Source organism: Mirounga leonina, unplaced genomic scaffold (assembly GCF_011800145.1).
Source record: "Mirounga leonina isolate KUSES-001 unplaced genomic scaffold, KU_Mleo_1.0 Mir_178, whole genome shotgun sequence".
NCBI classification, from domain to species: domain Eukaryota; kingdom Metazoa; phylum Chordata; class Mammalia; order Carnivora; family Phocidae; genus Mirounga; species Mirounga leonina.
The window spans coordinates 172,274-199,379 of NW_023270464.1; the positions used below are offsets into that span (position 1 = coordinate 172,274).

The 27,106-nt window shown below is 39.7% G+C and overlaps 1 protein-coding gene and 1 pseudogene across 4 annotated transcripts in view; one reads left to right on the forward strand and one right to left on the reverse strand.

Annotated features, from left to right (window-relative positions):
* Positions 1-6,664: 6,664 nt before the first annotated feature.
* LOC118023176 lies at positions 6,665-7,726 on the reverse strand (annotated as a pseudogene).
* A 10,287-nt stretch (positions 7,727-18,013) lies between these two features.
* Positions 18,014-27,106, forward strand: part of CYFIP1 (cytoplasmic FMR1 interacting protein 1) — a 133,733-nt gene continuing 124,640 nt past the window's right edge. For 2 of the 4 annotated variants that reach the window (XM_035023904.1, XM_035023905.1), the window contains exon 1: positions 18,087-18,167. The gene's annotated coding sequence lies outside the window, so the exon portion shown is untranslated. Of the gene's footprint in view, positions 18,168-27,106 lie in introns of all 4 variants that reach the window. The other 2 variants (XM_035023903.1, XM_035023906.1) reach the window with 2 other exon arrangements.

The following is a 27,106-nucleotide window of genomic DNA, read 5'->3' on the forward strand; positions in this document are numbered from 1 at the left end:
GCACTGGGTGTTATACGAAAACAATGGATCATGGATCACTACATCAAAAACTAATGATGTATTGTATGGTGACTAACATAACATAATAAAATTAAAAAAAAAAAACAACCTTTTTTTTTAAAAAAAATTATGATCAGCCTTCATCCACATAGTATGTGTCAGAATTTCATTTCAAGACCGAATATTATTTGATGGTATGTATATACCACATTTTGTTTATCCATTCATCTGTCAATGGATAGTTGGGTTATTTCCACCTTTTGACTATAGTGAATAAAGCTAATACAAACATGGTTTTACCAATATCCCTTTGAGACCCTGTTTTCAATTGATTTGCATATATACCCAGAAGTGAAATTGCTAGATCATATGGTGATTCTATGTTTCATTTTTTGAGGAGCCAGCATACTGTTTTTATAGCATCTGCACCATTTTACATTCCCACCTGTGATGCACAAGGATTCATATTTTTCCACATCCCAACAACAGTGGTTACTTTCTGTTTTTTTTTTTCCCCCCTGGGGGGAGGGAGGGTGGTTATTTTGTTCCTAGCAGACATCCTAATGGGGCGGAGGTATAATTTCATTGTTGTTTTGATTTGCATTTCCCTAATGATTAGTGATGTTGAGCATCTTTTCCTGTGCTTATTAGGTCTTTGCATATCTTCTTTGGAGAATATTTATTCAAGTCCTTTGCCCATTCTTCAATTCAGCTTGTTTTTAGTTTTTTTATTTAAATTCATTTAATTTAATTAACATACACTGTATTATTAGTTTCAGAGGTATAATTTAGTGATTCATCAGGTGCATATAACACCCAGTGCTCATTACTTCAAGTGCCCACCTTAATGCCCATCACCCAGTTACTCCATCCCCACACCCATCTCCCCTCCAGCAACCCTCAGTATGTTCCCTATAGTTAAGAGTCTATTATGGATTGTTACCCTCTCTGTTTCATCTTATTTTATTTTTCCTTCCCTTTCCCTGTGTTTATCTATTTTGTTTCCTACATTCCACATATGATCACTGAAAAAGAAAGAATAGGAGGTAGTACTCTCTGCCAGGGATTTAATCAAATGGATTAATGTCTGAACTGGAATTTAAAACAATGATTATAAAGATACTAACTGGGCTTGAAAAAAACATAGAAGACACTAGAGAATCCCTTCCTATAGAAAGAAAAGAACTAAAATCTAATCAGGCTGAAATTAAAACTGATATTACTGAGATACAGTAGAGAGAGTCAGTGATATAGAAGATAAAATGATGGAAAATAAAAAACTGAAAAGAAGAGAGAAAAACAACTACTGGATCACAAAGGGAGACTTCAAGAAATCAGTGATTCCATAAAGCAAGATAATATCCAGATAATAGGAGTCCCAGAAAATGAAGAGAGATGGGGGCAGAAAGTTTATTTGAACAAATTATAGATGAGAACTTCCCTAATCTGGGGAAGGAAACAAGCCTTCAAATCCAGGAAGCAGAGAGAACACCCACCCCTCAAAATCAATAAAAATAGGTCAACCCCTCAACATATAATAGTGAAGCTTGCAAGTTTCAGAGATAAAGAGAAAATCCTGAAGGAAGCTGGGGTCAAGAGGTCCTTAACCTACAAGGATAGACACATAGGGCTGGTGGCAGACCTGTCCACAGAGACCTCGCAGGCCAGAAAGGACTGGAATGATATATTCAATGTACTAAATGAGAAAAATATGCTGCCAAGAATACTTTACCCAGCAAGGCTACCATTCAGACTAGAAGCAGAGATAAAGAGTTTCCAGGAGAAACAAAAACCAAAGGAATTTGTGAACACTAAACCAGCCCTGCAAGAAATAGTAAAGGGAGTCCTTTGAGTGAAGAGAGAGCCCAAAAGAAACATAGACCAGAAAGGAACAGAGACAATCTACAGGAACAGTGACTTTACAGGAAATACAACAGCCCTAAATTCATATCTTTCAATAATTACTCTGAATATAAATGGGCTAAATGCTCCAATCAAAAGATAAAGGTATCAGAATGTATTTTTAAAAAGGCCCATAAATATGCTGTTTAGAAGAGACTTATTTTAGACCCAAAGACACCTCCAGATTGAAAGAGAGGGGGTGGAGAACTATTTATCATGCTAATGGACATCAAAAGAAGGTGGAATAGCAATCCTTATCTCATATAAATTAGATTTTAAACCAAAGACTGTAATAAGAGATGAAGAAGGGCACTATATCATAATAAAGGGGTCTATCCAACAAGAAGATCTAACAATTGTAAATATTTATGTTCCTAAATTGGGAGCAGCCAATTATATAAACCATAACCAAATTAAAGAAACACATTGATAATAATACAATCATAGGGAAATTTAACAGCTCACTCACAGCAATGGACAGATCATCTAAGCAGAAGATCAACAAGGAAAGAAGGGCTTTGAATAACACAATGGACCAGATGGATGTAACAGTCATATTTAGAGCATTTCATCCTAAAGCAACAGAATACACATTCTTCTCAAGTGCACATGGAATATCCTCCAGAATAGATAACATATTGGGCCACAAATCAGGTCTTCGCCAGTACCAAAAGATTGCAATTATGCCATGCATATTTAAACTACAACACTTTAGAACTTGAACTCAATTACAAGAGAAAATTTGGAAGGAACACAAATACATGGAGGTTAAAGAGCATCCTACTAAGGAATGAATGGGTCAACCAGGAAATTAAAGAAGAATTTAAAAAATAAATGAAAATGAAAACATGACAGTTCAGAACATTTGGGGTGCAGCAATGGTGGTCCATAAGAGGGAAGTACATAACAATATAGGCCTTTCCCAAAAAAACAAGAAATATCTCAAATACACAGTCTAACCTTACATCTAAAGGAGGTGGAAAAAGAATAACAAATAAAGCCAAAATCGGGCGCCTGGGTGGCTCAGTCGTTAAGCGTCTGCCTTCGGCTCAGGTCATGATCCCAGGGTCCTGGGATCGAGTCCCACATCGGGCTTCCCGCTCTGCGGGAAGCCTGCTTCTCCCTCTCCCACTCCCCCTGCTTGTGTTCCTGCTCTCGCTATGTCTCTCTCTGTTAAATAAATAAATAAAAATCTTAAAAAAAAAAAATAAATAAAATAAAGCCAAAATCCAGCAAGAGAAGGCAAATAATAAAGATTAGACCAGAAACCAATGACATGGAAATAAAAAAAACAACAACAACAGTGGAACAGATCACTGAAAGTAGGAGATCGTTCTTTGAAAGAATTAATGAGACTGATAAACCCCTAGCCAGACTTATCAAAAAGAAAAGAGAAAGTACCCAAATCAATAAAATCATGAATGAAAAACGAGAGATCAGAGCCAAAACCAAAGAAACACAAACAATTATAAGAGAATACTATGAGCAATTATATTGGCAACAAATTAGGTAATCTGGAAGAAATGGATGCATTCCTAGAAACATATAAATTACCAAAACTGACACAGGAAGAAATAGAAAACCTGAACAGACCCATAATAAGCAAAGAAATTGAATAAGTACTCAAAAATCTCCCAACAAACAAGAATCCAGGGACAGATGGCCTCCCAGCAGAATTATAATGAACATTTAAAGAAGAATTAATACCTATTCTTGTGAAACTCTTTCAAAAAATAGAAATGGAAGGAAAACTTCCAAACTCATTCTATGAAGCCAGCATTACCTTGATCCCCAAACCAAAGAGCCTCACCAAAAATGAGAATTATAGACCAAATCTCTGATGAAGATGGATACAAAAATTCTCACCAAGATACTAGCTAATAACATCCAACAGTACATTAAAAAGATTATTCTCCACGACCAAGTGGGATTTATTCCTATGCTGCAAGGGAGGTTCAACATTCACAAATCAATGTGATACACCACATCAATAAAAGAAAGGACAAGAAACATGCAGAAAAAACATTTGACAAAATACAGCATCTGTTATTAATAAAAACCCTCTGTTGTGTAGGGATAGAAGGAACATACCTCAATACCATAAAATCCATATAAAAAAAAATCCACAGTGAATATCATCCTCAAGGGGGAAAAACTGAGAGCTTTTCCCTTAAGGTAAGGAACACGACAGGTATGTCTACTCTCACCACTGGTGTTCAACATAGTACTGGAAGTCCTAGCCTCAGCAATCAGACAACAAAAAGAAACAAAAGGCATCCAATCAGCAAAGAAGTCAGACTTTCACTCTTTGCAGATGACATGATACTCTATGTAGAAAACCCAGAAGGCTCCACCCCAAAATTGCTAGAACCAATACAGGAATTCAGCAAAGTGGCAGGATATAAAATCAACACACAGACGTCTGTTGCATTTCTATACACCAACAATGAAGCATCAGAAAGAGAAATCAAGGAATCGATCCCATTTGAAATTACACCAAAAACAATGATATCTAGGAATAAACCTAACTAAAGAGATAAAAGATCCATACTCTGAAAACTATAGAACACTTATGAAAGAAATGGAGGAATACACAAATAAATGGTAAAAAAAACATTCCATGATCATGGATTGGAAGAACAAACATTGTTAAAATGTCTATACTACCCAAAGCAATCTATACATTTAATGCAATCCCTATCAAAATACCACCAGCATTTTTCACAGAGCTGGAACAAACAATCCTAAAATTTGTATGGAACCAGAAAAGACTCCAAATAGCCAAAGGAATGTTGAAAAAGAAAACCAAAGCTGGAGGCATCACAATTCTGGACTTCAAGCTGTATTACAAAGCTGTAGTCATCAAGACTGTCTAATACTGGCATAAAAACTGACACATAGATCAATGGAACAGAACAGAGAACCCAGAAATGGAAGGAAGCTCAACTATATGGTCAACTAATCTTTGACAAAGCAAGAAAGAATATCCAATGGAAAAAAAAGAGTTTCTTAAACAAATGGTGTTGGGAAAATTGGACAGCCACAGGCAGAAGAATGAAACTGGACCACTTTCTTATACCACACACAAAAATAGACTCAAAAGATGAAAAACCTAAATGTGAGACAGGAATCCATCAAAATTCTCAAGGAGAACACAGGCAGTAACCTCTCTGACCTTGGCTACAGTAACTTCTTTCTAGACATATCTCCAAAGGCAGGAGAAACAAAAGCAAAAATGAATGGGACTTCATCAAAATAAAAAGCTTTTGCACAGCAAAGGAAACAGCCAACAAAACTAAAAGGCAACCTACGGAATGTGAGAATATATTTGCAAATGTCTTGTCAGAAAAAGGGCTAGTATCCAAAATATATAAAGAACTTATCAACCTCAACAAAAACAAAAAAACAAAAAAATCCAGTCAAGAAATGTGCAGAAGATATGAAAACACATTTCTCCAAAGAAGACATACAAATGGCTAACAGACACATGAAGAATGTTCAACATCACTCAGCATCAGGGAAATACAAATCAAAACCACAATGAGATACCACCTCACACCAGTCAGAATGGCTAAAATAAAAAACTCAGGAAAGAACAGACATTGGCGAGAATGTGGAGAAAGGGGAATCCCCTTATACTGTTGGTGGGATGAAACTGGTACAGCCACTCTGGAAAACAGTATGGAGGTTCCTCATAACATTAAAAATTGAGCTACCCTATGACCCAGCAATTGCACTACTAGGTATTTATCCAAAGGGTACAAATATAGTGATTCAAAGGGGCACATGCACCCCAATATTTACAGCCACAATGTCCACAATAGCCAAAATATGGAAAGAGCCCAGATGTCCATTGACAGATGACTAGATGTGGTATATATATAAACTGAATATTACTTAGCCATCAAAAGAATGAAATCTTGCCAGTTGAAATAATGTGGATGGAACTAGAGCGTATTATGCTAAGTGAAATACATCAGTCAGAGAAAGACTGATATCAGATGATTTCACTCATATGTGGAATTTAAGAAACAAAACAGATGAACATAGGGGAAGGGAAGGAAAAGTAAAATAAGATAAAAACAGAGAAGGAGGCAAATCATAGGAGACTCTTGTTTAAGAGGACAAACTGGGTTGCTGGAAGGGAGGTGGGTGGGGGAATGGGCTAAATGGGTGCTGGGTTTTAAGGAGGGCATATTTTGGGGTGAGCACTGGGTGTTATATGTGGGTGATGGATCGCTAGATTCTACTCCTGAAATGGGAACTGCATCTTATAAGTTTTGGTATGATGTGTTTTCATTTTCATTTGTTTCAAGATATTTTCTAATTTCTCTTTTTTAAGAAGATCCATTTATTTATTTTAGAGAGAGAGAGAGTACGAGTGGGAGGGGCAGAGGGAGAGGGAGAGAGAATCTCAAACAGACTGATTTCATGACCTGAGCTGAAACCAAGAGTTGGATGCCCAACCAACTGTACCACCCAAGTGCCCCTCTAATTTCTCTTCTGATTTCTTCTTTAACTCATTGGTATTTGAGTGTATTTTTTATTTTCATATATTTGTGGATTTTTCCATTTTCTTTCTGCTATTTTTTTTCAGGGGGAGGGCTCGGTACAGTATACTTTATATTGATGGTACATGACAAGGTAGGGCTCCCCAAACCCCTCCCCTTCTTCAAGGGGTCTGAGATGGAAACTGTGTAGGGCTCGGGAGATTCTCAATGTGTTGGGGGATGAGTTTAGGCCAGGATTCCCAGCAGCTGAGGGTCTCTCTCTTCCTCTTGCTCTCGGTAGGGCAGGTGGTCCAGGGGGCTCTTACTCCTTAGAGGCCATGTGAACCATAAGGCCTACCACCCATTTGCTGTAGCCAAATTCATTGTCATACCAGGAAATGAGCTTGACACAGTGGTCACTGAGAGCAATGCCAGCCCAGGCATTGAAAGTGGAAGAGTGGATGTCACTGTTGAAGTCGCAGGAGATACCCTGGTCTTCAGCGTAGCCCAGGATGCCCTTGATGCTTGCTTCACCACCTTCTTGATGTCATATTTGACAGCTTTTTCCAGGCAGCAGGTCAGATCCATGACTGACACGTTGGGAGTGGGGACACAGAAGGCCATGCCATTAAGCTTCCCATTCAGTTCAGGAATGACCTTGCCTATAGCCTTGGCAGTGCCAGTAGAAGCAGGGATGATTTTCTGTACAGGCCCTCAGACATCATGCCACAGCTTCCCAGAGGGTCCATCCATGGTCTTCTGGGTGGTAGTGATGGCATGGACTGTGGTCATGAGTCCCTCCATGATACCAAAGTTGTCATGAATGACCTTGGCCAGAAGGGCCAAATAGTTGGTGGTGCAGGAGGCATTGTGGACAATCTTGAAGAAGTTGTCATACTTATGGTTCACATCCATCACAAACATGGGGACATCAGCAGAAGGGGCAGAGATGATGACCCTTTTGGCCCTACCCTTCAAGTGAGCCCCAGCCTTCTCCATGGTGATGAAGACCCCAGTGGACTCCACCACATAGTCAGCACCAGCATCACCCCATCTGACATTGGCAGGATCTCACTCCTGGAAGATGGAGATGGGCTTTCCTTGACAATAAGTTTTCTATTCTCAGTCTTTTTTTTTTTTTTTTCTATCCTCAGTCTTGACCATACTATTGAATTTGCAGTGGGTGGAGTCATACTGGAACATGAAGACCATGTAGTTGAGGTCAATGAAGGGATCATCAATGGTGACAATATATCCACTTTGCCAGACTTAAAAGCAGCCCTGGTGAACAGGTGTCCAATACGGCCAGATCAGTTTACTTCAACCTTCACCATAATGTGTCAGGGACATGGCTGGCACTGCATCAGAAGATGCCACTATGTGTTGAACAGGGAGGAGCAGAGAGCTCCTTCTGCTGTTGATTTCTAGTTTCATTATAATCAAAAAAGATGTTTTGTATGATTGCAATTTTTAAAAATTTCTGAAGACTTGTTTTGTAGCCTAACATATGGTCTATTCTGGAGAATGTTCCCTATGCACTTAAGAAAAATGTGTATTCTGCTCTTGTTGATTAGTGTTCTGTATATGTCTTTTAGGTTGGATTGATAAAAAAAAAAACTTACTACAAAGCTATAGAGATCATAATATACAGTATCATAACAATGTAGTACTGGCATAAAGACAGACATATAGACCAATGAAATAGAATAGAAAGCTCATAAAGAAACCCTCATATAAATGGTCAAATGATTTTTGACCAAATAAGGAAAGAGAATACTTGAACAATATGTCCTTAACATATTAATAATCATTTTTAAAAATCCTATTCTGATAATTCCAACATTCCTGCCATATCTGAGTCTGGTTCTTTTGCTTGCTCTATCTCTTTAAACTGTGTTTTTTGCCTGTGAGTATGCTTGTAATTTTTGTTGAAACACATATATGATGCTACTGGCGTTGCTGGCAGGCTGGCTCCAGGGACCCAGAGGGAGTCTTGCAGGACCAGCCAGGAGGGCTGCGCTTATGGAAATCAAACAGAGCCAGCAGGAGGTGAAAGCAGAGTTTATTGAAGATGTAGAGGGAGTGCAGATACAAACAGAGTGTCTGGGAGACTCAGAAAGGAAAGGAGAGAGTCTCGTCTTTGGAAGGGTTTTTACTGAGGACAGTGGTCTGGTGTCCATGTCCTCTCAGGCATCCAGGAACCAGTTAGAACAAAGATGAGGGCCCAGGTGTTATTCTTTGGAGCCAGGGGTCTTGGCGATGAGATGTCTAGCTCTGGTGATCTGGAATACACATATGATCGCTTTATCCAGTCATTCTCATCTGGTCCTTCCTTAGGTGTTATCTGTTCTAGAGAAATCATTAACTCCTTGTCCAGGACGTATGCTATTTGCATTACAAGGCATATGTCAAGTTGGGTGGAGGTACAGGTCCTAGCAAGAATTGAAGCAGGAAAAGGAGAAAAAGCAGACTTTTATGGAGCCCTTCAGTTTCTCTTTTTTTTTTTTTTTAAAGATTTTATTTATTTGACAGAGAGAGACATAGCGAAAGAAGGAACACAAGCAGAGGGAGTGGGGGAGGGAGAAGCAGGCTTCCTGCTGAGCAGGGAGCCTGATGTGGGACCCGATCCCAGGACCCTGGGATCATGACCTGAGCCGAAAGCAGACGCTCAACGACTGAGCCACCCAGGCGCCCTCAGTTTCTCTATCTTACTGGGTAAGAGGATCTGTGGTAAATAGACCTTTATCGGTATGGCATTAAGATGTAGGGGGAGGGTAAACATTCCATAGTTCATAAAATTATGATTAGTTCTCAGTTTTCTAGTGAGGCAGTGCCCTTGGGCTGTGAACTTCACAAGTGTTTCTCAGTTTTCCCCCTCCTTTAGGCAGGACAAGATGGCTAGAGAGGCTGGCATTGAGTATTTCCCTTCATGCAGGTTGGTTATGCTTTGATAAAACCCAGATGAGTTAGGGTTTGTTGAAATAGTTCTTCTAAGGGCAGACTTTGTTAAGAACATGATGCTCTGGGATATTTCAAAATGGTTCTTTTTTCCCTCTCCCTGCTGGAAGCACAAGGCGATTTTTCTCCATTCTTTACTGTGAGAACCTGGTAAAGCTTCAGGAGATAAAAATCACAAAATAGTGGGCACACCCTCTAAGACAGGGTCCCTCCTGGGGTTTTTCCATCTTAGGCTTGTTTACACTGAGCATCCAGCAATTCATAGGTTTCAGCTTAGGTTTCCCTACCCTGATACTGGTTGCTCCAGAGGCTTCTGCTCATGGGTTTCTCTATGGTAAGTTCTGATTCTTTGTATCCACCTGTCTTATCTCTCTGATTTATAAGTTAGCAGTTTGCCCTGTGACCTTACTTCTTTAGTGGATTTCAGAAGAGTTGTTGATTTTCAGTTCCTTTAGCTTTTTACTTGTTAGGACAGAGTGACAACTTTCATGCTCCAGATATGCTAGACCAGAAACTGGATTTCTAGAATTTCTATCTTTGTTGATATTCTCATTTTGTTCATATATCAACATATCAAAATATGTTCATATTTTGTTTTCCTGATTTCCTTTATTTCTCTATATGTGTTCTAATTTAGCTAATTGAATATATTTAAGGCAGTTGTTTCAAAGTCTTTGTCAAGTAAGTCTGAAATCTGGTTCTTTAGGGTGAGTTTCTGGAGATCTATTTTGTTCCTTTGAATGGGTCATGTTTTCCCTGCTTCTTTGTATGTCTTGTGATATTCTGTTGAAAACTGGACATTTGAAAAAAAAACAGGTACCTCTTCCAGTCTTTGCAGACTGATTCCATGCAGGGGAAGACATTCACTAATCATTGCAGAGTGAATGCTTAAGGTCTTTTTTTTTTTTTTTTTAGTCATGTATCGTTCTTGGGCCTGTGTGTATGCTTTTTTTTTTTCTTTTCTAATTCCCTGTATACATAGCTACTTTTTTTTAAACTTTTTTATTGTTATGTTAATCACCATACATTACATCATTAGTTTTTGATGTAGTGTTCCATGATTCATTGTTTGTGCATAACACCCACTGCTCCGTGCAGAATGTGCCCTCCTCAATACCCATCACCCAGGCTAACCCATGCTCCCACCCCCTCCCCTCTAGAACCTTCAGTTTGTTTTTCAGAGTCCATCATCTCTCATGGTTCAGCTCCCCCTCCAATTTCCCCCCCTTCATTCTTCCCCTCCTACTATCTTCTTCTTCTTTTATTTTCTTAACATATATTGCATTATTTGTTTCAGAGGTACAGATCTGTGATTCAACAGTCTTGCACAATTCACAGTGCTCACTATTACATAGTTGCTTTTTTTTTTTTTTAAAGAGGCTGTTTTTTTTTTTTTTTTTAAAGATTTTATTTATTTATTTGAGACGGAGAGAATGAGAGACAGAGAGCATGAGAGGGAGGAGGGTCAGAGGGAGAAGCAGACTCCCTGCCGAGCAGGGAGCCCGATGTGGGACTCGATCCAGGGACTCCAGGATCATGACCTGAGCCAAAGGCAGTCGCTTAACCAACTGAGCCACCCAGGCGCCCACATAGTTGCTTTTTAAAAGTCTTATTTCCCTAAAAGTCTCATCCTGCTTCTTCTCAGGGCCCTAGATGTTCTGTTGTACTCCTCTGCCCATAATTAATCTTGTGTCCCCAGGTACCCATAAGTCTGAAATCCCCTGCAGCTCTCCACCATGCTCTGGCATCCACCACTGCTTTCATCAGCCTCCAACCTGATATCCAAACTAATCCACCTTTCCTGTCACCACTATGAACCAGGCAAGACAAAAACCAGTCCTCCCATAACCCCCAGACAAGTCAGAACCAATTGCAGACAACTCCCACTTTTTTCCTTTCACCCAAAGGGAGGGACCAGAAATTGAGCGGCTTCCTCCTAAATCTATGCCAGGGAGGGAGTAGGCAAGGGTGATCAAAAATGCCATGAAATTTTTGTTTGGAATGTTTTGAGTGCAATTTTTTCTTGATTGTGTATTTGTTTGTTGCTACAGATTCTTTATTGTTTTTTTTAGAGAGAGAAGGAGTTCAGAGAGATAGTGGGGGAAGGGGCAGAAGGAGAGGGAGAGAGAGAGAATGTTAAGCAGACTCTGAGCCCAGTGTAGAGCCCATGGTGGAGCTGAATCTCATAACCCTGAGATCATTACCTGGGCAGAAATCAAGATTCAGATGCTTAACTGACTGGGCCACCCAGGCGACCCACCCCTTTTTAAAGTAGGCTCCATATTCAGTGTGGAGCCCAAAAGGGACTTGAATTTACTCACGACCCTGAGATCAAGGCCTGAACTGAGATCAAGAGTCAGACACTTAACCTATGGAGCCACCCAGGTGCCCCATGTTGCTGTGGGTTCTTAACTGGTTTATAGAATACTCGCAAAGCTACTTTGGTCAATATGGTGTTTACTTGGTGTTTCTGTGGGAGAACAAGGGCCTAAGGTTTCCTACTCTGCCACCTTGCTCACACCAACAATATATTATCTTTTCTACATGGTAAATTATGTAATAATTTTGAGATTCATCCATTTTGTGATAAAACTTGGATCAGTCATCCTTTCCTTTTTATTAATTAGAAATACTCCATTGTCTGAATATAGCACAATTTGTTTATCCATTTTTCCTAGTTATGCACTTTGAGTTGTATCTAGTTTTTGCTATTATGAATAAAGGTCATAAGAATGTTCATGTACAAGTCTTTGTGTAGCGGTAAATTTTAGAGACCTGTCTAGCAAGAAGTTGCTGCAGCCGAGGTCAAAGAGGTTGCTGCCTGTGTTCTCTTCTAGGATTTTGATGGATTCCTGTCTCACATTTAGGTTTTTCATCTTTTGAGTCTATTATTGTGTATGGTGGAAGAAAATGGTCCAGTTTCATTCTTCCGCATGTGGCTGTCCTATTTTCCCATGAGGCTGTCCTATTTTCCCAACACCATTTGTTGAAGAGACTGTCTTTTTTCCATTGGATATTCTTTCCTGCTTTGTTGAAGATTAGTTGACCATAGTGTTGAGGGCCCATTTCTGGGTTCTCTATTCTGTTCCATTGATCTATGTGTCTGTTTTTGCGCCAGTACCATATTGTCTTGATGATTACAGCTTTGTATTAGAGCTTTTTAAAAAAATTTTATTTTATTATGTTATGTTAATCACCATACAGTACATCATTAGTTGTTGATGTAGTGTTCCATGACTCATTGTTTGCATATAACACCCAGTGCTCCATGCAATACATGCCCTCCTTATTACCCATCACCGGGCTAACCCATCCCCCCACCCCCCCATCCCCTCTAAAACCCTGTTTGTTTCTCAGAGTCCATAGTCTCTCATGGTTTGTCTCCCGCTCCGATTCCCCCCCCTTCATTTTTCCCTTCCTTCTCCTAATGTCCCCCATGCTATTCCTTATGTTCCACAAATAAATGAAACCATATGATAATTGACTTTCTCTGCTTGACTTATTTCACTTAGCATAATCTCCTCCAGTCCCATCTATGTTGATGCAAAAGTTGGGTATTCATCCTTTTGATGGCTGAGTAAAATTCCATTGTATATATGGACTGCATCTTCTTTATCCACTCATCTGTTGAAGGGCATCTCAGCTCTTTCCACAGTTTGGCTATTGTGGACATTGCTGCTATGAACATTGGGGTGCATATGGCCCTTCTTTTCACTACATCTGTGTCTTTGGGGTAAATACCCAGTAGTGCAATTGCTGAGTCATAGGGTAGCTCTATTTTTAATTTCTTGTGGAACCACCACACTGTTTTCCAAAATGGCTGTACCAACTTGCATTCCCACCAACAGCGTAAGAGGGTTCCCCTTTCTCCACAATCTCTCCAACATTTGTTGTTTCCTGTCTTGTCAACTTTTGCCATTCTAACTGGTGTAAGGTGATATCTCAATGTGGTTTTGATTTGAATTTCCCTGATGGCTAATGATGATGAACATTTTTTCACGTGTCTGTTAGCCATTTGTATGTCTTCTTTGGAGAAGCGTCTGTTCATGTCTTCTGCCCATTTCTTGACTAACACTGTCTTTTGATGAGAAGTTTTACAATTTTGATCAAATCAATTTATCATTTTTTTAAAAAAAAAATAATGGGCGCCTGGGTGGCTCAGTTGGTTAAGTGACTGCCTTCGGCTCAGGTCATGATCCTGGAGTCCTGGGATCATGTCCCACATCGGGCTCCTGGCTCAGCGGGGAGCCTGCTTCTCCCTCTGACCCTCTCCCCTCTCATGCTGTTTCTCTGTCTCTCTCTCTTTCTCTCAAATAAATAAATAAATATAATCTTTAAAAAAAAATAAAAAAATATTGACTGAAGAGGTTAGTACTTTTTCCGTTTTAAGAAGTTTTTGCTACATCTACTCTAAGATTATGAAATTATTCTTTTATGTTTTCTTCTGGAAGCTTTGTATCTTGGGGTTTCACATTTAGGTCATGATCCATATTGAGTTAATTTTTATAGATGGTGTGTGCAAGGAGAAGCGTCAGGTTTTTTCCACATGGTTATGCAGTTATTTAGCACCATTTTTTAAAAAGACTCCTTTCTATTTCTCCTTTCATTGAATTACTTTGGCACCTTTATGGAGTATCAACTGACCATGCAGGAGTGCTTGTCTTAGTCCATTTGGGCTGCTATAACAGAATACGTAGACTAGGTGGCTTATAAACAACAGAATTTTATTTCACAAAGTTCTGAAGCCTGAGAAGCCCAAGATCAAGGGGATGGCAGATATGGTGTCTGGTAATAGCCTACTTCCTGGCTCATAGACCTGTAATCCCACATAGTGGAAGAGATGAAGGAACTCTTTGGGATCTCTTTTCTAAGGACATGAATCGCATTCATGAAGGCTCCACCCTCATGACCTAATCACTTTTCAAAGGCCCCACCTCCAAAACCAACATAAGTTTCAGCATATGAATTTTGAGGGGCATCTGGCTGGCTCAGTTGGTAGAACATGCAACTCTTGATCTCAGCATTTTGAGTTCGAACCCCACATTGGGTGTAGAAGTTACTTAAAAATTAAAAAAAATATGAATTTGGGGGGACACAATATTCAGTCTATAGCAGGGCTTATTTCTCACTACTCTTTTTCACTAATCTATTTGTACATCCTTATGCCAGACCACACTTTTAATTACTGTGGTTTTATAGAACTGGTATTATTTCTTCCTTGAATGTTTTGTAGAATTCACCAGTGAAGCTAAACAGACTTGGAAATTTTCTTTGAGGGAAGGCTTTAAATTACAGATTCAGTTATTTTCTTCTACCAATATGGAACTATTCAGATTTTCTTTCTTTTTTTACTTTTGTCAGTTTTGGAAAGTCATGTTTCCAAGAAATTTATGTTTCTTCTGAATTGTTAAATTTATTGCCATGAAGTTTTTCATACAATTCTTTAACATCCTTTTATTTGATAAGAAACCATTGGTGTCTCCCTTTTTATTTTTTAAGTTGGTAATTTATGTTTTTCTAAAATCAATTTTGCTAGGCTATAACAACTCTATTAATTTTTTTTTTAAAGTAAGCTCTATGCCCAATGTGGGGCTTGAACCTGTGACCAGACGATTAAGAGTTGCACACTCCACTGACTCAGGTAGCCAAGCTCCCCTCTATAACTTTTTTTAAAGGGCAGCTTTTTTGTTAGGTCATCTGTTTTCTAGTTCATTGACTCTGCCCTTAATTTTATTATTTCTTTCACTCTTATTTTCTTTGGATTTCATTTGCTTTTTTTCCCTAACGTTTTTGAGGTAGAAGTTTAGATAACTGATTTTCAACCTTTCTTGTTTTATAATATATGCATTTCATATATAAACTTTCCCTCTGAGCATTCATTTAGCTGCATCTTGCAAATTTTGATTTTTAAAAATTATTAATTCAACATATTTAAAATTTTCCATTGTGATTTCTTCTTTGATCAAAGGGTTATTTACAGGTGCATATTTTATTTTCTAATATTTGATCATTTACAAAGTTATGCTTTTATTATTGCTTTCTAGTTTAATTCCATGGTGGTCAGAGAAGGTACTATATGATTTCAACCCTTTGAAATCTGTTGAGATCTGTTTTACTTCCTAGCATATGGTATGTTTTGTGAATGTTATGTACGTATCTGAAAACTTTAATTCTTCCCGGTAATACCTTGAGGGTTCAGTATAAAGGTTTTGAACATCTTTTATCAGATACAATGTATTCTGTATTTTGTTTTATGAGGGTACTATTTAGGTCAAATAGATTAAGTGCTTTTTATTTTATTTATTTTTTAAAATATTTATTTAAGTAATTTCTACCCCAAATGTGGGGCTCAAACTCATGACCCCAAGATCAAGAGTCCCATGTTCTTTCAACTGAGCCAGCTAGGCACTCCAGTTAATTGCTTTTTAAGTTTTTCTGTATCATTACTTATTTTTGTGTCTGCCTGTTCTATCAATTACTAAGATTAGGATCTCTAATTATGACTTGTGTACTTCTTCTTTTCTCTTTTTCCCAAGTATTCCACAGCTTATTTGGTGTATACATAGTTAAAAAATTTTTTTCTTAGTGGGTTGATCTGCTTATCTTTATCAAATGTCCCTTTTTCTTTCTTTTCTTTCTTTTTTTTTAAAGATTGATTTATTTGAGAGAGAGAGAGTGCAGGTGGGGAGGTGCAGAGGGAGAGTCTTTTAAGCAAGCTGCTCACTGAGTGCAGAGCCCAATGCAGGGCCACCGCCAAGCCAAGGTGGGGGGACTGGAGGGGGAGCCCTGGGTGGGGGGCTCAATCTCACAACCCTGAGAACAGGACCTTAGCTGAAACCAAGAGTGCAACGCTTAACCTACTGCACCACCCAGGTGCCCCTGTCCCTTTTTATTCCTGGTGACACTTTGTCTTGAAGTATTTGATATTAGTATAGTCACTCCAACTTTCTTATGATTATTATGTAAATGGTATATTGTTTTCCATCTTTTTAATGTCAATCTCTTTGTGTCCTTATAAAGCATCTTTTATTTTTTTAAAGATTTTATTTATTTATATGAGAGAATAAGAGCATGACAAGCAGCGGCAGGGGCAGATGGAGATGGAGAGGGAGAAGCAGACCCCCGCTGAGCAGGGAGTCCGACTGAGGCTCCATCCCAGGACCTGGGGATCACCACCTGAGCTGAAGGCAGATGCTTAACCACTTAACCGACTGAACCACCCAGGTGCCCCTAAAGTATGCCTCTTTAAAATAGCATATATTTGGGATTTGTTTTATTCAATGTGACAATTTATCTTTAATTGGAGTGTTACATTTACATTTAATGTAATTGCTAATATGGTTGGATTTAAGCCCTAACAGCTTGCTATTTGTTACTGCTTATCCTATGTGCTTTTGTTTCTTTGCTGCCTTCTTTGGATTGAGTATATCTCAGCATTCTATTTTATTTCCTCTCGTGGATTTTTAGCTATGGCTCTTATTTTTTATTGTTTTAGGAATTACAATATTTTTAAAATATCACAATACACCTTGAATTTGTATTCTATCACTTCACCTACAGTGTAAAACAAAACAAAACAAAACAAAAACCTTTGGAATCTAACTTTGAGACTCAGTCCTGGGCAGAGAGAAACAGTAATCTGAGTGAAAATGTGTGGACTGGGAACCAGAAAGTCACTCAAAACGCATGTTTTGTAGGAATATCAGGGACTTGCAGGAACTTCTTAAAAAATGTTCTCTGAATATTTAGACAACTGGTAGATTCTGTTCTGGTCAGGATCCATTTGCTGTGACTTTTTGCATTATCCAGAGGACAGATGGGAGTAAGCAAACCTCTTGTGGTTTTCATAGTCTAGTGGCCAGATTAGAATACTTGATGCCCATCATTATTGTTCTCCATTAGAACCAAAATGGGTTAAGGGGAAGTGGGTAGGTGGGGGTCGGTGCGGAGTTTAGGGCAATTTTTCTCCTAAGCATGCTTGTGACAAGCTCAGTCCATTCACTGTTTTCATGTAATTTGTCACTTAACTGGCCTCTCTCAAGATTGTTTTCGGGGACTTGTTCAAATTAAGTTTTCTTCTGTTAGCCATTCCCACAAGTCTGCACGCGGGTTTGTCCCCGGCTCAGAGGGAGAAGAGGTTGTACAGAAGTGATCACTGCAGGGGCCCGTCGAAGTGTGTAGCTGCCGCACCCAGTACCCCACCGCCTGCCACGCTCTGGCATGCGCAGCGCAGGTGTGCGCACCTCCTACCTGGCAGCGGAGCCCGCTCGGCGCGCGCTGGGTGCCTCCCCCCACCCCACCCCAAGCCTCTTCGGCAGCCCATCCATCCACAGCCCTGATCCCTTGTATCCCCGGAGCAGTGTGCGGATCCCCGCCCCTTTTCCTCCACGGGCCGGGCGGCTCCCACCGGGGGAGTTCCAGAGCAGTGTTCCCCAGCGGTCCCACGCAGAGCTGAGATCACCGGAGCCGGCAGGTGGCCTTCGGAGATCTCCCTAGGAAGCACCTTAGGCGGCCAGAGGAGAGCGCGGACAGGGCCTCTCTGTCGCCTCCTTACAGCGTGCGCTGCCCGGCAGGAGCCGCGGGGAGGTGGAGGGTGCCCGGCGCAAAGGAAGGAGCAGCCAGGGCCGCGGCCCGAGCGCAGAGGGAGGAGCGCCGGGAGGAAGAGGCCGAGCCGGGAGAGCCCCCGCCCCGGGAGGAAGGGGAGGAGGCCGGGTGTTTCCTGGCGCATTCCCGGCCCGCCCGAGTGACTCACTCAGCCAGGAAACTCCCAGGGCCCGCGTGGGACCCCCGGAGCCGCCGCCGCCGTCGTCGACCCAGGTGAGGAAGGCTGCTGCCCCCGGCCAGCCTTGCAAGCCCTGTGGGGTCCGGGCGGCCCTCGGAACCGAGTCGGGCATTGCGGCAGCGGGGCCGCACCCTGGCCTCGCGGGCGTCTAGGACTTGGTTCTCCGCGGCGCGGCCTCCCCGGCGGCGCGGCCTCCCGGGATCGCCCCGGCCCCCGCACGCCAGTTTCCGTGCCTCCGAAACCTCAGCACCAGCGCATCCTGGTCTGTGCGCCCTTGGACACCCTCACATTCCCTGCCCCAAAGCCCTCCGGCCCCTGACCTTCGACCCCGCGCCCCCGGCCCCTGCGCCGGCGTCCGGGATCCCTAGCCCCCGGCACGTGGCAGAGCTCCAGTGGGGAGGGTATATTGGTGTTTTGTAGTTATTGTTGGAAAGTAAGGCGCAGGCAGCCTGGACTAGTACCGTGCGACTAGACCCGAACCAGTTTTTACTTGCTTTGTGCCCCTCTCTGAGGGAAGGAGGGAGACTCTGGCCAAGCGAAACCATTTTGCAGATTCTTGGACAGGAGTTTTGGGCTTTGTTAACGCGCCGGATTAAGTGGGCAGAGCTGTTCCGCACAGCCATACTGAATTGTGTATTTTAAGCCTGAAATGCGTGCGTTTAGTTTGCAGCATGTTGTGGGTGCGAGAAAAATGGTGAGAGTAATTTGGAAATGGGGTTTAAGTAGTGTTTTTTAAGCTGGGAGAGGCGTCCAGACCATGTCCACTCTAGTGTTATGTCTGAAGAGTACAGATAGCAATTGCTTATTAAACCCAGTGTTAGATGATCTGCGCTTCTGTGGGCAGCTGAGACTTTGGAGTAGTAGTAGAGAGGGTGCTGTGTGCCACACTGGGCAGTTTTTGCCGCTTCGTGAGCCCAGGGGAATTTCTTGGCCTTTTTCTAATATTATTCCTTAAATGATTCGTGATTAAAGCGGCAGTGATACCCGGTGCTGTGTATCAGATTGGTGTGCTTGACACTCCGTCACCAACTCGGAGTAGCTTGGTGATTGTGCCAGAAAATCCTCTCCAGTTCAGTAGCCCGAGGCTGCATTTCTGTGCCTGGACCATTAAAGGGTCCCACCTCTGCTGTCCCTTATCCCTGAATGTCGTAGTGGTTTTCCGTGTGAAGTGTAGATGTGCAGGCACAGAGCTGAAAAGAAATCACTATTATTTAAATGTGGACCACGGCAAGTCTGCATTTGTAGGAATTCAGTAGGAATGTGGTGCTAATGTTTGATTCCCTGCTGCCTTCTTCCTCCGCAGCATCATCTCCGTGCCAGAGGCAAACAGAATTGTGGTGGAAAACATTTCCTGTGTTAACACATATGTTTGTGTGCTGATAGGTCGCCCAAAGAAAAATTTTCTGTTGTTTTATTTTTTTGTATGTGTGTTTATTTGGATTTATTTTTAAACTTGCATATAGTAAAGTTTGCTTTTTGGTGTATGGTTATGAGTTTTGACAAATGCATGGTCATAGGACTCCCATCACAATCAAGATACAGAACAGTTCTGTCACCCACCAGATTCCTTCAGCTGTCTCTTTGTAGGCAACCCCTCCCCCGTTCACAACTCTTGGCAACACCTGAGTTCTCCATTCCTGCATTTTGCTTTTTCCAGAATATGTGGCCTTTGAGTGTGGCTTAGTTCACTTAGCGTGATGCATTTGAGATTAATCTATTTTCTGGTTTGTCCCTGAGGGGTAAAGACATAAAGTTTTGAAAAGTACACATGTAGGATACAACCTCAGAGATTAAAATAATATATTTCTTTAAAGATTTGTCCATTTATTTGAGAGAGAGCACATGAGAGAGCAGTGTATGAGTGGGGGGCGAGGGGCAGAGAGAAAGAATCTCAAGCCTACTCCCCACTCAACCCTGAGCCCCTGGTTGGCTGGATCCCGCCACCGGAGATCACCACCAGAGGGGAAACCAACTGAACCACCCAGGTGCCCCTCAAATAATATTTTTAAGTCATGAGAAAAATTATAAAACGCCCACTTATTTAAAAATAGAAAAGTACAGAACTATATACATTAAACGTGAAATTCCCTCAGTGCTTCTGTGGTACTGTATAGCCTTTTCTTTTTTCTTTTTTTTTTTTTTTTAAGATTTTATTTATTTATTCGAGACAGAGAGAATGAGAGACAGAGAGCATGAGAGGGAGGAGGGTCAGAGGGAGAAGCAGACTCCCCGCTGAGCAGGGAGTCCGATGCGGGACTCAATCCAGGGACCCTGGGATCATGACCTGAGCCGAAGGCAGTCGTGTATAGCCTTTTCTGTGCATACATGTAGTTTCTGTTTTTTTGTGTTCTTTTGGTAACATAATGAGATTATATATTGCATATATCATCATACCTTTCCACTTAATGACTTTGGTTCATTTAAAGATCTTGGAGATCCTTACATGTTGGCATATACAGTATATAAACACAGATTTTCCTTCATTCTTTTTTTTTAAACATTTTATTTATTTATTTGAGAGAGAGAGAGTGAGAGAGCTTGCGTATGCATGAACAGGGGGAGGGGCACAGGGAGAGGGAGAAGCAGATTCCCTGATGAGTAGGGGTCCCAGGACCCCAAGATCATGACCTGAGCCAAAGGCAGATGCTTAACCGACTGAGCCACCCAGGCGCCCCTCCTTCATTCTTTTTAATGTCTGTATAGTGTTCCATGGTATGGGTGGATTATAATTTGTTTAATCAGCCTCTTGTTAATTGATACTGTTCTTTCACATTTGTCACCACCACAGTCAGTGCTTTTGTTTATATCTTTGTGCACATACTCAAGCTTACCATTCTGGGACTGAGTTTGGGTTAAAATAATAGCTAACATTTCTTGAATACCTGTGCTCCAGCATTGTTCTAAGCCAGGGTTATTTCTCCTGTAAAGGTCCAGATAGAGAATATTTATGCCTTTTGGGGCCATATGGTCTTTATCACAACTACATCTTTCTACTGTTGTAACATCAAAGCAGCATAGACAATATGTGATGAGAGTGTGGCTGTGTTTTAATAAAACTTTAGTTACAGAAATAGGCAGTGTTGCTAACTCATATTCTGCGTTCTTTACATACTAATTATTCTCACAACTGTCAAAGGTAGGTGCAGTTATTGGATGAGGAAATTGACAAAGAGAAATGAAGTATGTATCCAAGATTATATGCCTGGTAAATAGTAGAGCCAGACTTTGAATCCAGTCATCTTACTCACATACTTCAGGTTAAAAATTAGAAGGAATCTGCCCAAAATACCTTGCCCCAAATGTTAGATCCTAGGACCTCACCCTCACACACTTACTGAATCACCTGTGATTCTTTTACGGAAGGTGCTTGCTCATGCACCACTCCAGGAGCACTTGGCTCCCCACTCCCCAGTTGTCCCTCTCACTCTGTGATGTGTTCTGGCTTTTGATTTGTGTTTCACTAGCACCACCTTATAGAGAGGTCAGCTCAGTGCCTGGATGACAGAGACTTAAGCAGGTGAGATAAAGTTGGGTCTTGGTAAGTCTGCTGCTTTGATTGTTGATGTCTGTTTGCTCCAACATGATTATCTGAGGCCAAGTGGGCACATTGCTTGGCCTGCCTTGACTCATTTTCCTTCTTTGGTGACATGGGAAACGTACCTCTTAGATTTTCATGAAGAGCAAATGAGAATATAGGAAAATACTGTAGAAGTGACAGTTACCATTAGTGCTATGTTTTCTGAAGTTTTTATATTAGAAAAATGTATTTTATAAAGGTGACGTTTTAAGTAACTAACCTGTTTAAGCTACTTTTATTGTTTTTGCTACTAAAATTTAGCCAGCTCTTAGCAGTCATGGGATAATATGGATTAATTACATCTACATAATTTAAGAACTTTATTTTAGCCAGTTCAATAAGGACAGAAAAAGAAATAAAAGGCATGCAAGTTGGCAGGGAAAATGAAACTGTCTCTTATTTGCAGATGTGATAATCTATATAGAAAATTCAAGGCATCTATGAAAATGCTATTAGGACTAGTAAGTGAGATTAGCAAGGTCACAAAATACAAAATCAACACACATCAGTCACTCTGTATACTAGCAATGTATGATTAGAGAGTGAAATTTTAAAATATTATTTTCAGTAGCTTCAAAAAAATCAAATACTTAGATACAAATCTAAAAACACAGGATCTATGTCCTGAAAACGACAAAATGCTGATGAATGAAAACAAACGAGTGAAAAAAATGTAAATAAATGGAGAAGCATGCTATGGTCTGGGGTTGGAACATTCAACATAGTAACGGTGTCAGTTCTCTCCAAGTTGATCTATATATTTAACACAATTCCAGTCAAATATCTCAGCAAAAAAATATTTTAAACAGCTTTATTGAGGTATAATGTACATAATTAACCTACTTTAATCATACAGTGATTTATAGTAGATTTACAGGGTTGTACAGCCATCACCATAATCCAGCTTTAGAACAGTAAGATTCCACATGACTGAATAGGTAATCCCCATTTCTAACCCTACTCTAGCTAATCACTAATTTATTTATTTATTTTCTGTCTTTGGTAGAGTTGCCTTTTCTGACAATTTAACATAAAGGAAAGTATACAATTTGTAGTCTTTATGTGTGGCTTCTTTCACTTAAAATGCCGTTTTTGGAGTTCATTTCTGTTGTAGCATGTATCAGTATTTCATTTCTTTTTGGTATATTGTATTCCATTGTATGGATATATCACCTTTTGTTTATCCATTTGCCAGATGATGAACTATTGGTTGTTTTCATTTTTTGCCTGTTATGAATAATGCTGTTGTAAAGACTCATGTGCAAGTCTTTATATGGGTATATGTTTTATTTTCTTTTAGGTAGAAACCTAACAGTGTTATTGCTGTGTCGTAAGAAAATTTCTGTTTAATTAAAAACAAATTTTTTAAAGATTTCTGTATTTACTTCAGAGAAAGAGGGAGCACACGAGTGGGGGGAGGGGCAGAGGGAGAGAGAGAATCTCAAGCAGACCCCTCGCTGAGTGTGGAGACCGATGCTGGGCTCGATCTCATGACCCATGAGATCATGACCTGAGCTGAAATCAAGAGTTGGACGCTCAACCGACTGAGCCACCCAGGTCCCCTATGTTTAATTTTTTTAAAGAAACCTCCACAGGATGTATAAATAAAAGACAAACTGATTTTAAACTTTATATGAAGGGGGAAATAAACTAGAATAGCTTTAAAAATGTTTAAAAACAAAAATAAATTGGAGGAATCACCCTACCTGATTTTATTTTACTAAGGAAAATGTTAAATAACCTAACATTTACCATATTAACCATTTCAAGTGTACAGTTTAGGAGAATTAAATACATTAAATTGTTGTGCAACCATCACCACTATTCATCTCCGGAATTTTTCATCATCCCAAACTGAAATTCTGTGCCCATTAAACAAAATGTCCACATTCGTATATTTCCCCAGCACCTGGCAACCACCGTTCTACTTTCTATGAACTTGACTATTTCAGATACCTATATAAGTACAGTTGTACAATATATGTCCTTTTGTTTCTGGCTTATTTCATTTAGTATGTCTACAAGGTCATCCATTTGTATCATGTATCAAAACTTAATTCCTTTTAAGGTTGAATAATATTCAATTGTATGTATATACCATATTTTCTTTGTCCATTCATCTGTTGATGGACATTTGGGTTGTTCCCACCTTTTATTATTGTAGAATGCTACTATGAACATGGGTGTACAGATACCTCTTTCAGATCCTGTTTTCAATTCTTTTGGGTATATACCCAGAAGTGGAATTGCTGGATCATATGGTAATTCAATGTTAGTTTTTGGGGTTTTTTTTTTTAGGAATTGCCATACTGTTTTCCACAGCAGCTGCACCAGCATTCCCAGCAGTGTACAGGGGTTCCAGTTTCTTCACGTCCTTACCAACACTTTTTTCTGGTTTTTTGGTTTTGATAATAGCCATCCTAATGGGTGTGAAATGGTATCTCATTCTGGTTTTGATTTGCATTTTCCTAATGATTAGAAATGTTGAGCATCTTTGCCTATACTTATTTGTCATTCATATATCTTTGGATAAAGGTCTGCTCAAGTCCTTTGTACATTTTTTAATCATGTTGTTTGTCTTTTTGCTGTTGAGTCCTAGGAATTCTTTATATATTTTAAATATCAGTCTCCCATCAAATATATGATTTGTGGATATTTTCTCCCATTCTGCAAGTTGTCTTTTCACTCATTGACACCATCCTTGGGTGGGTGTGCTAGTTTTTAATTTTCATGTCTAGTTTATTTTTTTCTTTGTTGCCAGTGTTTTGGTGACATATCTAAGAAATTGTTGCCAAATCCAGTGTCATAAGCTTTTCCTACATATTTCCTTCCAAGAGTTTTACAGTTTTAGCTCTTTTGTTTAGCTTGTTTATTTGAGTTAACTTTTGTAGATAGTGTAAGGTAATGGCCCAGTTTAATTCTTTTGCATGCAAATATCCAGTTTTCCCAGCACCATTTGTTAAAAAGACTGTCCTTTTCCCATGCAATGGTCTTGACACCCTTGTTGAAAATCACTGACTATATATGCAAGGGTTTATTTCTGGGCTGTCTATTCTGTCATCAGTCAGTGTGTCAGTCTTTATGCCAGTACCACATTTGACTTCAGTAAGTACCTCCAACTTTGTTGATGTTTTTCAAGATTCTTTTGGCTATTCTGGGTACTTTGCAGTTCCATATTAATTTTGGGGCATGATTTTCTGTTTTTGCAAAAAATACTGTTGGAATTTTGAAAGACATTACATCAAATCTGTAGATGGCTTTAGGCTATGTTGTCATCTTAACAATATTAGGTCTTCCAGTCCAGGGACATGAAATATATTTATTTGTGTCTTCAATTACTTTCAGCAGTGTTTTGTATTTTTAGTGTACAAATCTTTCACCTCTTGGTTAAATCTATGATTAAATATATTTTTCTTTCCTGTTTTAAATTTTATTTTAATTCTGGTATAGTTGGCATCCAGTGTAGTTAGCATACAGTGTTATATTAATTTTAGGTGTACAATATAGTGATTCAACAATTCTATACATTACTCACTGCTCATCAAGGTAAGTGTACTCTTAATCCCCTTCATCTGTTTCACCCATCCCTCCACCCACCTCTCCTCTGGTAACCATCAGTTTGTTGTCTATAGTTAAGAGTCTGTTTTTTGGTTTGTCTCATTTTTTCTTTCTTAATTTATTTTGTTCCTTAAATTCCACACATGAGTGAAATCATATGCTATTTGTCTTTCTCTGGCTGACATATTTTAGTTAGCATTATAGATCCATCCATGTTGTTGTAAATGGCAAGATTTCATTCTTTTTTTTTTATGGCTGAATAATACTGCATTGTGTATATATATATCTCATCTTCTTTATTCATCTATTGATGAACGCTTGAGTCACTTTCATAATTTGACTATTGAAAATAATGCTGCAATAAATGTAGGGGTGGGTGCGTATATCTTTTCAAAGTAGTGTTTTACTATTCTTTGGGTAAATACCCAGTAGTGAGATTACTGGATCATAGGGTAATTCTATTTTTAACTTGTTGAGGAGCCTCTTTATTGCTTTCCAGATTGGCTGCACCAGTTTGCATGCCCGGCAACAGTGCACAAGGGTTCTTTTTTCTCCACATTCTTAACAACACTTGTTTCTTGTGTTTTTGATTTTAGCCATTCTGACAGGTGTGAGGTGATATCTCATTGTAGTTTTGATTTGCATTTGATTTTCCCAGATGTTGAGTGATGTGTCTGTTGGCCATCTGTACGTCTTCTCTAGAGAAATGTCTGTTCATATCTTCTGATCACCTCTTAATTGAATCATTTGTTTTTTGGGTGTTGAGTTGTATCGGTTCTTTACATATTTGGAATACTAACCCTTTATCAGATATGTCTTTTGCAAATAACTTCTCCCATTCCATAGGTTGCCTTTTAGTTTTGTTCATTGTTACCTTTGCTATGCAGAAGCTTTTTATTTTAATGTAGTTCCAATAGTTTATTTTTGCTTTTATTGCTGTGTCCAATGTCAGAGAAATTACTGCCTGTGCTCTCATCTAGGATTTTGATGGTTTCATGTCTCACATTTGGGTCTTTAATCCACTTTTTTTTTTTTTAAAGATTGATTGATTGATTGATTTGTCAGAGAGAGAGAGGGAGAGAGAGCATGAACAGGGGGAGTGGCAGGCAGAGGGAGAAGCAGACTCCCCACTGAGCAAGGAGCCTAATGCAGGACTCGGTCCCAAGACTCTGGGATCATGACCTGAGCCGAAGGCAGATGCTTAACTGACTGAGCCACCCAGGCGTCCTGGTCTTTAATCCATTTTGAGTTTGTTTTTGTGTATGGTACAAGAAAGTGGTCCAGTTTCATTCTTTTGCATGTAGCTAACCAGTTTTCCCCATATTATTTGTTGAAGAGACTGTCTTTTTTCCATTGCATATTCTTTCCTGCTTTGTCGAAAATTAGTTGACCATATAGTTGTGAGTTTACTTCTAGGTTGTCTATTCTGTTCCACTGATCTGTGTGTCTGTATTTGTGCCAGTACCGTACTGTTTTGGTTACTACAGCTTTGTAATATAATGTGAAGTCTGGAATAATACTTCCAGTTTTGCTTTTCTTTTTCAAAATTGCTTTGGCTATTTGGTGACTTTTGTGGTCCTGTATAAATTTAAGGTTGTTCTAGTTCTGTGAAAAATGCTGTTGGTGTGTGGATAGGGATTGCATTAAATCTGTCCATTGTTTTGGGTAGTATAGACATTGTAACAATATTTATTCTTCTAATCCATGAGCATGGACTGTCTTTCTATTTCTTTGTGTCATCTTCATTTCTTTCATCAGTGTTTTATAGTTTTTGGAGTACAGGTCTTTTACCTCCTGGGTTAGGTTAATTCTCAGATATCTTATTAATTTTGGTGTAAG